This window comes from Thamnophis sirtalis, unplaced genomic scaffold, assembly GCF_051295495.1.
Source record: "Thamnophis sirtalis isolate CommonGarterSnake01/CBP01778 unplaced genomic scaffold, rThaSir2_p1.2 scaffold_11, whole genome shotgun sequence".
NCBI classification, from domain to species: domain Eukaryota; kingdom Metazoa; phylum Chordata; class Lepidosauria; order Squamata; family Natricidae; genus Thamnophis; species Thamnophis sirtalis.
In genome coordinates, this window is record NW_028261391.1 from 42,141,041 (window position 1) to 42,148,581 (window position 7,541).

General features: G+C 48.0%; 1 protein-coding gene across 2 annotated transcripts in view; it reads left to right on the forward strand.

Moving 5' to 3' along the window:
- MYO7B (myosin VIIB) overlaps positions 1 to 7,453 on the forward strand; it is a 77,297-nt gene extending 69,844 nt beyond the window's left edge. Inside the window, exon 49 of one of the 2 annotated variants that reach the window (XM_087725673.1) lies at positions 7,360 to 7,453. The gene's annotated coding sequence lies outside the window, so the exon portion shown is untranslated. Of the gene's footprint in view, positions 1 to 4,705; positions 6,731 to 7,359 lie in introns of those variants that run through there. The other variant, XM_087725672.1, reaches the window with a different exon arrangement.
- Positions 7,454 to 7,541: the final 88 nt, after the last annotated feature.

A 7,541-nucleotide genomic window follows, 5' to 3' on the forward strand; every position in this document is an offset into this window, starting at 1 on the left:
TTCTCCCTGCTTGGGTTTCGGGACGCCTTCGTGAAAACCCCACCCCTGGCTATGGGCGAAGCGACCAGGAAGAAGCAGGAGGTGAGAGGAAGCCTGGATTCTGCAGCTCCTCGCCTTCTCTGGGCTTGGAAGTCCGGCAGAAAGGGAAGGGGAGGAGGCGGCGGCGCGGCTGTGGCTCCGTTTTCACACACACAGACACCCCTCCCTTCTTCTGCTTTGCTCTGTGAAAGGGCTTCACTGCCGAAGCATTTTGGTTTAAAAAAAAAACACAGCTGAGATCGGTGTAGGCTAAAGAAACGGAGGAAATAGCCTGCGCAAGCTGGGGGAGAGTTGGAGAAACGGAGAAGAGAAACAGCTGAGATCGGGGGCGCTAAAGAAACGGAGGAAATAGCCTGCGCAAGCTGGGGGACAGTTGGAGAAACGGAGAAGAGAAACAGCTGAGATCGGGGGCGCTAAAGAAACGGAGGAAATAGCCTGCGCAAGCTGGGGGAGAATTGGAGGAACGGAGAAGAGAAACAGCTGAGATCGGGGGGGCTAAAGAAACGGAGGAAATAGCCTGCGCAAGCTGGGGGAGAATTGGAGAAACGGAGAAGAGAAACAGCTGAGATCGGGGGGGCTAAAGAAACGGAGGAAATAGCCTGCGCAAGCTGGGGGAGAATTGGAGAAACGGAGAAGAGAAACAGCTGAGATCGGGGGGGCTAAAGAAACGGAGGAAATAGCCTGCGCAAGCTGGGGGAGAATTGGAGAAACGGAGAAGAGAAACAGCTGAGATCGGGGGGGGCTAAAGAAACGGAGGAAATAGCCTGCGCAAGCTGGGGGAGAATTGGAGAAACGGAGAAGAGAAACAGCTGAGATCGGGGGGGGCTAAAGAAACGGAGGAAATAGCCTGCGCAAGCTGGGGGAGAATTGGAGAAACGGAGAAGAGAAACAGCTGAGATCGGGGGGGCTAAAGAAACGGAGGAAATAGCCTGCGCAAGCTGGGGGAGAATTGGAGAAACGGAGAAGAGAAACAGCTGAGATCGGGGGGGCTAAAGAAACGGAGGAAATAGCCTGCGCAAGCTGGGGGAGAATTGGAGAAACGGAGAAGAGAAACAGCTGAGATCGGGGGGGCTAAAGAAACGGAGGAAATAGCCTGCGCAAGCTGGGGGAGAATTGGAGAAACGGAGAAGAGAAACAGCTGAGATCGGGGGGGCTAAAGAAACGGAGGAAATAGCCTGCGCAAGCTGGGGGAGAATTGGAGAAACGGAGAAGAGAAACAGCTGAGATCGGGGGGGGCTAAAGAAACGGAGGAAATAGCCTGCGCAAGCTGGGGGAGAATTGGAGAAACGGAGAAGAGAAACAGCTGAGATCGGGGGGGCTAAAGAAACGGAGGAAATAGCCTGCGCAAGCTGGGGGAGAATTGGAGAAACGGAGAAGAGAAACAGCTGAGATCGGGGGGGGGCTAAAGAAACGGAGGAAATAGCCTGCGCAAGCTGGGGGAGAATTGGAGAAACGGAGAAGAGAAACAGCTGAGATCGGGGGGGGCTAAAGAAACGGAGGAAATAGCCTGCGCAAGCTGGGGGAGAATTGGAGAAACGGAGAAGAGAAACAGCTGAGATCGGGGGGGCTAAAGAAACGGAGGAAATAGCCTGCGCAAGCTGGGGGAGAATTGGAGAAACGGAGAAGAGAAACAGCTGAGATCGGGGGGGCTAAAGAAACGGAGGAAATAGCCTGCGCAAGCTGGGGGAGAATTGGAGAAACGGAGAAGAGAAACAGCTGAGATCGGGGGGGGGCTAAAGAAACGGAGGAAATAGCCTGCGCAAGCTGGGGGAGAGTTGGAGAAACGGAGAAGAGAAACAGCTGAGATCGGGGGCGCTAAAGAAACGGAGGAAATAGCCTGCGCAAGCTGGGGGAGAATTGGAGAAACGGAGAAGAGAAACAGCTGAGATCGGGGGGGCTAAAGAAACGGAGGAAATAGCCTGCGCAAGCTGGGGGAGAATTGGAGAAACGGAGAAGAGAAACAGCTGAGATGGGGGGGGGCTAAAGAAACGGAGGAAATAGCCTGCGCAAGCTGGGGGAGAATTGGAGAAACGGAGAAGAGAAACAGCTATCCTTTATCGTAGGGAGAAGAAAAACCAACCAACCCCCCAACTTCTCCCTTCGTTTTCATTCCTTGCCCTTTCCAATTGTCAAGCTTTTTGCCTCATTCTTCCTACTTCCCACGGAGAAGTAAAACTCCTTAACCGGGGTAGGCTTTTAAGGCACCTCCACCCTCTTCAACTCCTCGCCCCCTCCCTCATACACACATAAAGTGTCCCGCTTTGCCTTCCTTCCCCCACCCCCACCCCCAAACGTGTCTGCTGCTTCAGCTTCACATGCCTCAACTCTGTTCCAGCTGCATAATTTTGGTTTAGGACCCAGGGCTGCTGCTGCTGCTTTTTTTTTTAAGGAGAGGTGATATGTGTGTGTGTGTGTGTCTCCTTTATCGTAGGAAACGTTTCTGAGGTTTATGGAGCTTAAAGGTTCAAGTGCTTTTTGCCTCATTCTTCCTACTTCCCACGGAGAAGTAGGAAGAATGACTTGACTTCCGCAGGACTTCTTCTCGTTCAAACACACACAAACACACAAGCACGCACGCACACACACACACAAAACACAGAGGCGGGGACGCGGGTCGAGTGCCTCAAGATATCCCACCTAGCAGCCTTTTCAGGGGAGGGAGTGGGGGGGATCGGGATGGGAAATACCAAGTGGGACCTATTACTTCTACGTATCTCTAATTAGGCTGGCTTTGAAGACCAATTCAGCCTGTCTGAAAGGCTCTGAAGACAACCGGGGTAGGCTTTTAAGGCACCTCCAACCTCTTCAACTCCTCCCCCCCTCCCTCATACACACATAAAGTGTCCCGCTTTGCCTCCCTTCCCCCCCCCCGCCCCCAAACGTGTCTGCTGCTTTAGCTTCACATGCCTCAACTCTGTTCCAGCTGCATAATTTTGGTTTAGGACCCAGGGCTTCTTCTTCTTTTTTTTTAAAGGAGAGGTGATATGTGTGTGTGTGTGTGTGTCTCCTTTATCGTAGGAAACGTTTCTGAGGTTTATGGAGCTTAAAGGTTCAAGTGCTTTTTGCCTCATTCTTCCTACTTCCCACGGAGAAGTAGGAAGAATGACTTGACTTCCGCAGGACTTCTTCTCGTTCAAACACACACAAACACACAAGCACGCGCGCACACACACACACAAAACACAGGAGAGGGGGAAATGTGTAAAGGGCCCTGATGGGGAGGAGGGGGAAAGGTCCAGCATATAATTTTTCCCTTTTGAGCTCCCAACCTGAGCAGTTAAGGAGTTTTACTTCTCCGTGGGAAGTAGGAAGAATGAGGCAAAAAGCTTGACAATTGTAAAGGGCAAGGAATGAAAACGAAGGGAGAAGTTGGGGGGTTGGTTGGTTTTTCTTCTCCCTACGATAAAGTCAGCTGTTTCTCTTCTCCGTTTCTCCAATTCTCCCCCAGCTTGCGCAGGCTATTTCCTCCGTTTCTTTAGCCCCCCCGATCTCAGCTGTTTCTCTTCTCCGTTTCTCCAATTCTCCCCCAGCTTGCGCAGGCTATTTCCTCCGTTTCTTTAGCCCCCCCCATCTCAGCTGTTTCTCTTCTCCGTTTCTCCAATTCTCCCCCAGCTTGCGCAGGCTATTTCCTCCGTTTCTTTAGCCCCCCCGATCTCAGCTGTTTCTCTTCTCCGTTTCTCCAATTCTCCCCCAGCTTGCGCAGGCTATTTCCTCCGTTTCTTTAGCGCCCCCGATCTCAGCTGTTTCTCTTCTCCGTTTCTCCAACTCTCCCCCAGCTTGCGCAGGCTATTTCCTCCGTTTCTTTAGCCCCCCCGATCTCAGCTGTTTCTCTTCTCCGTTTCTCCAATTCTCCCCCAGCTTGCGCAGGCTATTTCCTCCGTTTCTTTAGCCCCCCCGATCTCAGCTGTTTCTCTTCTCCGTTTCTCCAATTCTCCCCCAGCTTGCGCAGGCTATTTCCTCCGTTTCTTTAGCCCCCCCGATCTCAGCTGTTTCTCTTCTCCGTTTCTCCAATTCTCCCCCAGCTTGCGCAGGCTATTTCCTCCGTTTCTTTAGCCCCCCCGATCTCAGCTGTTTCTCTTCTCCGTTTCTCCAATTCTCCCCCAGCTTGCGCAGGCTATTTCCTCCGTTTCTTTAGCGCCCCCGATCTCAGCTGTTTCTCTTCTCCGTTCCTCCAATTCTCCCCCAGCTTGCGCAGGCTATTTCCTCCGTTTCTTTAGCGCCCCCGATCTCAGCTGTTTCTCTTCTCCGTTTCTCCAACTCTCCCCCAGCTTGCGCAGGCTATTTCCTCCGTTTCTTTAGCCCCCCCGATCTCAGCTGTTTCTCTTCTCCGTTTCTCCAACTCTCCCCCAGCTTGCGCAGGCTATTTCCTCCGTTTCTTTAGCCCCCACCGATCTCAGCTGTTTCCCTTCTCCCTTACTCATCGCGGGTTATATGCGTGGGCGGGGTATACGGAAAATATTTTACACGATCCCGAAAACCTGCGGGTTATTCGCGTGGGCGGGTTATTTGCGTGGGCGGGTTATATGGGTGAAAATACGGTAATCATATCTGGCTTGACTACAAGTTGTACTATCAGCATATCAAGATTTTGTTCCAAACTATTATCTTTTTAATAATTATAGCCTCCTTCTTTTGAAATATTGATCACATTCTTATTATATTCTAGCCATCAGCAGTACAAGCATAAAAAGATGTTTGCTTCCAGTTATAAATACATTATTTTGAAAGAAAACAGCATGCTCATGAGCTGAAGATTTCATTTTCGGAGGACTGTCGGAACTTCATAAAACAAGACTGTGTGTCCTAGATGCCTTCTGGCCATTGGATTCAATATTATTCCCCCCCCTTTCGTATTTCTGGAACACGCTTGCATAATGTTATTATGAAGACTGACATCTGCTTAATTAATTCTGTAAATTTACATAATATTTATTGTTTGAGAGAGAATTGCAGTTGTATTTTTTTAAATACTATTTTTTTTGCTTGCTTTCTATGATTTGTATACTATTGGACAAGCTTCCACAACGGAACTTCAGCCTACGTAAACATACCTAAAATTATGCTTTGTCAGATCATTTCTGACAAAGCTGTAGATCCCTCCAAACACAGCCTTTGTTCCTCTTTCTATTTGCCACCAATTCTTTTGGCTGAAAATGGTTTTCTTGGAATAGTTTTGTATAAGAACAAGGAACAATGGCCATGGTTGATACTGCAATGCTTTGTGTAAAAGAGGAGACACTGAAGTTGTCCAAATCAGACATTTATGAAAATCACAGTGTATTTGCATCTGGTTCCTGAAGTATTTTTAGCAATTGATGGAAGCCAGCATGTTGACTGTTGGCTGTTATTTTTCCAAAGTAATCACACACTCTCTTGTAAATCCAGAGGAAGATATAATGTTCTGCACTTAATGGCCATATGCATATGTGTGACTGGAATGAGACAACTTGCTGCGGCCAGCTCAGTGCTGTGAACTCACTGCCTACAGCTTACCACCAAGTCACGTCTGTCAACTCACTGTCATCAAGTTGACAGACAACTCCCAATGGCCAACTCTCTGGGGCAGATGGGGAGAGAGCCAGGAGGGTGAGCCAGTGGTTGAACAGAGTGCAGAGCAGCAGTAGCTGCTAGTGGGTTCCCATTTTCATATACACACCCGTCACTGCTGCTACTGCTGCCACCTAGGTTCGGGCCAAAGAAACCGAGGACGGCAGCAGCAATAGGGAGGCAGTGACTGCCAGGGATGTCCCATTTTCACACACACAATCACCGCTGTTGTCTTCGGCCTCTTTGGCACAGAGCTTGGCAGCAGCATGCCAGAATGTATAAAAATGGGAAGCCCCTGGACGCCGCTGCTCTGCACTCTGCCCAACCGCTTGCTCACCCATCTGTCCTTCTGGCTGTCCCCAGGGAATTGTCCCCCAGCAAGTTGGCTGTGTGGAGTTGTCCTGAAGCAACGTAGCAATGGTGAGTTGACAGAGGTGATGGTGGCTGGCTGCAGTAATTTGGCTGCCCATCAAGAGGAGACAAATCATGTGGTGGCCGTACATTATCCTACACCTATGTATGATAGATTACTAATATTTGTGTGTAAGTAAAATTCCATACTTTTCAAAATATCTTTTTAAAAACTGAAATGCATAAATATATTTTATGAGATATGTCTGTTGCTGATACTGGTTGCTGTGAAATTAGAAAGCTCAAGGTGACAAGGCCTATTACCAGGAGTGTCAAACTTGATTTCATTGTGGGCCGCATCAGGGTTGTGTTTGACCTTGGAGGGTGTGTATGGAGTGGGTGAGGCCAGGGTGAGTGTGGCCAGCTCACCATAACTCGTGTCGGGGACACCTGTGGTGGCCTGAGCACTCTGCCAGAGAAAATGGGCTCCTAAGCTTTTTGGCTGCGATGAATGTGGTCCTCCAGAGCTCCGTTTTCACTGGCAGAAGCACTGTGAGCCAGTCCTTCACTGTTTCCAGGGCGCGATCTAAACACCCCGCAGACTGGATTCAGCGTTGAGTTTGACACCCCTGTCTATACTGCAGAATTTCTGAATTCTAAATGTAAATTCAGCATTATGTTGTAACTAAATATATTTTGCATATTTCTTTTATGTTAAGTGTATAATCAAAATATTTTATCCATTTTAAAACACAAATGCAGAATAAATGCAGTTTTGTTTCTTCCAGAAAAACATGGTACTAAGCCAAATGTAAATCAATAAATTCCTGAATAATCTGGTTTTATCAAATTCCTTAATGATTCTGACTAGATTAAAGGATGTCTGTGGCAGAATAGAAGTTAAATAAATAAATAGCTGCAGCAATTCAATCTAATATATATTAGATAGTAAAATGTAGGTCAAGCTGTTACTTAAAAGTGAATGTACTTTTTATGTCCTAATCAGAGGTTGTTGATACAATTTGTTACATACAGATTTATCATGAAGGAGTAGATGCTGCAATTTATCTAGAAGACTTTCAGTTATGGGGAACAGCACTGCATTCAAATCTGGGGGGAAAATCAATCCTGTAGTTGGGAATATATCTATTTCTGAAAGAAAAACAGATTTCTTTTCCTTAGAAAGAAATGCAGGATCCATCAAAAGGAGACAAATCTGGTGGTAGCTATTAGTGGCCTGTGGAATATTATTAGGTGGCATAGTATAAAAGTTCAGGATGCTTATTAGTAACTACAATGTAGCTAATCTTACCATTATATTATGCATAGATACGTAATCATCATAATAGAAGTCAGATAAAGAGTGTCTCTCATAAACACATGGTGATATATAATTTATATAAACCTGTTGTGGCCCAGCAGGAGCCGTTGGAGCTGCAAACAGACTCCGATAGCGAGGGACCTTATGAGTTGGCTCTGGAAGATGTGGAGGACCCTGGACAGGGTTCAGACTCCGAGCAGGGACCAGAGAGGCTGGTTGGCCACCAGGAGGCACCTAAGGCATGGAACAGTGGTGAAAGCCAAAGGGAGTGTGTCCATGACGT